Genomic DNA, 5,068 nt, shown 5'->3' with positions numbered 1-5,068 from the left:
CAGCTTCAGGGGGAACTGAGGCAGCTGTGGGGCTATAGCAGTAGAAACATCAGCAATTTGCCAACCTCTGGATTATAGTGGTGTGCCCTTGAAATCAGTATTTGGTAACACATCACTGTCTTCTGCTTCTTGAACCCAAACTACAATTTTGTAAGCACCTAATTTAAATCCCTTTCTATCTGAAGTACTTACTTAGAGTGATTTCTGTTTCCTGCACTAAATTCTGACAGATAAAAATACTATATGGGGCTTCCCTCGTGGCGCAGTGGTTGAGAGTCCGCCTGCCGATGCAGGGGACACGGGTTCGTGCCCCAGTCCGGGAAGGTCCCACATGCCGCGGAGCGGCTGGGCCCGTGAGCCGTGGCCGCTGAGCCTGTGCGTCTGGAGCCTGTGCTCCGCAACGGGAGAGGCCACAACAGTGAGAGGCCCGCGTACCGCAAAAAAAAAATAAAATAAAATAAAAATACTATATGGATGTCAAGAAGAATTAAAATAGCTATGGGCTGTAGAACAATATTCAAGTTATAGCATTAGAGTACAAAAATAAAAGTAGAGAATAGTGTGTAAAGTATATTTTCATTTGTGTAAAAATTAAGTGTGTGTGTATATTAACTTATATTGTTGACGTGAAACAAATGACTGCCAGATATTTCTCCAGCAAGGATGAGTTTATTCTGGATCAGCAAAGAATTGCAGTTGGGGGTCTGAAACCACCTACATGCAAGTCACCACCTGGCAAGGGAAAAAGAAGTCTTTTATAGAGAGGAAAAGGAAGTTGGGAGGGCTGTAGTAAACAGAGTCCATGGCTTTTCATTGGCTGAGTCCCTGCCAGGAAAGAAGACAAGTCTTTTTCCTGGCCTCTGTTATCGCCACAGGGCATGAGAGTTCCCCATTCTGGCCTCCCAACCCTATTTAATTATGGTTTCTGTTTATTAATTTTTTTACAACATATACATACACATATGTGCTTCTTTATATGTAGAAAAAATTCAAAAAGTTTATATAAGAAAATGAAATCAGTAATTGCCTCTGGGAAAACAAAAATGGAGTCTGGGATAGGAAAGAGCTTTACATTTCATTTATATATCCCTTAAAGTGTTGACTTTCTTTTTATATGTTTATGAAATACATTTTTTTCAATTAAAAACATTTTTAATTATAAGAAAATGGCAAGTTTTTGTAACAATTTGCAAGCAAAAGGAAAAACACCCATTAACCCACCAACCTGACATATTATCATGTGTTTTCGTGTATGTTTTCTCTAAATCTTACAGAAAGATATGAATACAGACTACTTTATAGTCCAGTTTGGTTTTTTTGTCTGTTTTGTTTGTTTTGTTTTTGTTTTGCTTATCATATATAACTAGCACTTAGAAAGTACTGTTCATTTGCCAGGCACAGTGGTTAGAAGTTTCCTTGAATTATATTTCATTGAAACTAAGATGTTATTGATGGTAAGATGCACCATTACCTTATGTATCATTAAGAAAGGAATCTTTTTTAAAAACTGCCTGCTAAATTCTTACACAAACCACACATAGGCTTTCTCCCTCAAATGAACCATGTATCTCTGGAATTTAAGCAACTTCTCTCTGAAGGCAACAGGACATTTCTGACACACTGATGCTACCACTCTGATGATGGTTTTACAGAAGGCATGAATTGGTCAGACCAACCTCTCACTGCTTTGAGATTTCTTTCATCTCTTTCAAACTATTTCACAGTTTCTCTTGCCTTTAATGGCATTGGCTGGTGTATGACAGGCTCATCTCACAGTGACAAAATGCAACACAGCTTCCTCTTCAAGGTTGCTTTGCATGAATGTGTGGAATTGCAATCTTTCTTTCAGGGACAAATATTTCTTTGCTCCACTTCTGTACCTTGTCCATACACAATAACATTTATTTCCATGCTGAATCATAGTGTAATTTTAAGGCACTTAAAATGGCAGTTAAATTCAAATTGTGTGGTACCACGATGTACATAATTCAGTTGATGTGACAATCACATGAACAGAGATGGCCAGGTTTACATGTGTAAACAATACCAACTCTGTGATTATAAGACACCTTCAACTATAAGTCACAGCCCAATATCAGAGGTGTTAAAATAAATGTGAAAAAAATATTCTCCTTAGAATAGATGAAACATTATCCATTTGATCCTCAAACAACCTTTAAGTCAATTCTATTAAGCCTCAAGTAAGAAAACTGGGAAACAAGGAGGTTATCAAGGTATTTAGCTATTAAAAAGCAGGTCTTTTTAAAATGTAGTCAATCTGGTTCTGATGCCCAGAGTCTTAATCAGTAAGCTATGTTGTCCTCTTGTTGTTATAAAACTTTTCCTTTATTGCTACATACTATTCATGATATGGCTGCTTAGTATTCCATTAAAAGGACAAATCAGAATTTAATAATTATCAAATATTAGATAGATTGCTTCTAATTTTCCCATCATGAGTTATGCAATTAACGTATCAATGCATATGGCTTTTCACAACCCAAAGAGATATATTTTATTTTTTTAAATATAAAAGCAACACATGTTCTAGAAATTTTGGAAAATGCAGAAATTATAAAGAAGCAAACAACCAAGTTATTATAATTTCATCACCTAGGGGCAGTCATTGCCAACATGGTAGGAAGTTTCTTTTCAGTTTTGTCCATAAGCCTTTTCGTATAGTTTAGATTATAGTGGAAATACCTTTCCATGTTCTACTTTATTCTCTTAGAGTGTTGTATTAGTTTCCTGTGGCTGCCATAACAAATTACCATAAACTTTGTACCTTAAAACAACAGAAACCTATTCTCTCACAGTTCTGGAGGCCAGAAATCCAAAATCAAGCAGTGAACAGGGCCACTGTACTCCCTTAATCATAACTGATCAAAACATGTTGCTTTTATAATGTTCTAAGATTATAATCATAAATGAAGAGGGTAATAACCAGTTGTGAATACTGGCACCTCATTACATTCTCTTTAGAAGCTAGACACACTCAAATCAAGGAAGACTCATTCTCTATAGTCAGTAATCAACACTTTTCCTTTTTAAATTTTATTTATTTATTTATTTAGGCCCTGCCACGTGGCTTGCAGGACCTTGGTTCCCCAACCAGGGATTGAACCCTTGCCCGGCAGTGAAAGCGCTGAGTCCTAACTGCTGGACTGCCAGGGGATTCCCAATCAACACTTTTCTTGTTGCTTTAAAATTGGCTTGGAGAGATGTGGATGTGACTCATTTGTGACTGTGGCAAATGACGATGTGACTTCATCAAGTTGACGGGTACTGTGCCCTGTGTGTACCACTTTCCTAAATAAGGCTAGACACGTTTGCTTCAGGTAAGTGTTCAAAACACAACAAAAATGCTGAGAAATTTCCACAGTCTTGGTGAATATCTCATTGAACAATGTTGCTTTATAAAGAGACTGATGAGTCAGCTGTGTTGGATTTGTAAAGGTTGCTGTCCTCTATATTCAGGTGGTTAATTTGAACGTAGAACTACCATTTTAAACTAAAGAATGGATTTGCTGGAGAGGCAGTGCTTTGTGAAAAGAGGAAATATGAAGTCAGATCTGGATTCAAATGCTGGCTCTGGCTGCTTTATTTTCTGTAACATTTGGGAATTTAACCTACCTTTAAGAGTAAATGAAGATGATAAGGAGTATTTAGACATTTGTGAAGATTAGAGATGGAGTATATAAAAAATATTGCACAGCCAGATTATTTTAGATGGCAGATTATCCTTCTAGAGGATAAGGCAGTGAGTGGACAACTAAAGACCTTGATATTACTCAGATGCCATTAAGCTTCAGTAGCAGTACAGTGTGCTGCCTTAATGCTAATGTTAGCTGCTTTGCATCAACAATGAAAACCAGTTAAATGCTTGGTGAAAGATTTCCCTTTGAAGGCTTATATTCTCCTTCTCCCCATTCAGAAGCAAAGGTTCCTGGAATGAGGCAGTCTACATTTAAGGGTAAATCTACACTTCAGTAGATCAAATGAGTGATTCACTATTTACAGCACATTGAAGAATTAAGTTGACACTGATGCTTTGGCCTTTCAAATAAAGTAAATAAAATGATGAAATATAAACTGATGTTTCTAGAGTAGCAAAGCTTAATAAAGTGTAATATAATTAGCAGACCAGCTCATGGTGCTTCAGCACTGATAATTCTGACACCAGAGTGATCTTGAAATGACTTATCAATGAAGATATAAATTATTCTCTTTCTTATTGCAAAATAAAATTGTAAACCTGTTATAGTAAAGGTCTTTGGATATATTTAAGTTATTATGTGTTGCTTTAAATTTACAAAATTCTGTAGTATTTAGAGAAGTCTATAGCCCTCTTGGAAATTAAACCAAAAAACTCTTTGACAAGAAGAAACCCCTGATGACTTTGACAGCAGCTGGGGTCATGGGCTTCTCAAGGAACTGCTGGGACAGAGCTCCAAATGCAGGAGATCACTACCCCAGAGTTGTGAGTTCTTTGATGGCAGAAACGTTGTCATATATGTTCGTTCCTTATACAACACCGTGTGGCTGGACCAGAGTTCATGCTCGATAAATGTTTGTTGGATCAATAGCTTATCTAGAGAAGCATTGTTTTCCATTGTGGTGCAGCATCATTGTTTAGGAAGTTCTTCACATACAAATCCTATGAAAGTAGTAATCCTAAAGTATTTACATTTCTGTTCTATTCCCTTCGTGTTCTCCATGTGTGATATTGATTCATTAGATAGAAAAGGGAAGCATGTTAAACTTATAATTAACCTTTTCTCTTGACATGTAATTAGCTAGGATTTATGAGATGCTAAAGATTTCAATGTCTGAGAAAGGGAGCATAAATAGGGCTAATTTTGTATTACTAAGCTTGGAGTAATACAGTCATTTATTTTCATTGAGACATTATGTATCTGATATATTTTTATTTTAAAGTGGCTAATCTTCTAAAACCTTAGTTATATTATTCTAGTCCAATCCTGGAATAGAGATCTGATTTTAACTTTTTTCCACCACAATTGGGGATCATATCAGTTCAAGTCCACATGAAATTTTACAGAGTGTG

The 5,068-nt window shown here is 36.4% G+C and overlaps 1 long non-coding RNA gene across 1 annotated transcript; it reads right to left on the bottom strand.

Annotated features, from left to right (window-relative positions):
- Positions 1 to 734: 734 nt before the first annotated feature.
- LOC113613695 (uncharacterized) lies at positions 735 to 3,341 on the bottom strand. The gene is made up of 3 exons (XR_003430341.1): positions 3,328 to 3,341; positions 2,070 to 2,075; positions 735 to 853 (listed from the first exon to the last, which is right to left on the bottom strand). It is a non-coding gene; the product is annotated as an uncharacterized LOC113613695 (long non-coding RNA).
- Between the last annotated feature and the right edge of the window lie 1,727 nt (positions 3,342 to 5,068).

Source organism: Aethalodelphis obliquidens, unplaced genomic scaffold, assembly GCF_003676395.1.
Source record: "Aethalodelphis obliquidens isolate GAN/ISIS:26980383/991018 unplaced genomic scaffold, ASM367639v1 scaffold4, whole genome shotgun sequence".
Classification (NCBI taxonomy): domain Eukaryota; kingdom Metazoa; phylum Chordata; class Mammalia; order Artiodactyla; family Delphinidae; genus Aethalodelphis; species Aethalodelphis obliquidens.
This window is presented reverse-complemented; position numbering and strand designations above follow the sequence as displayed.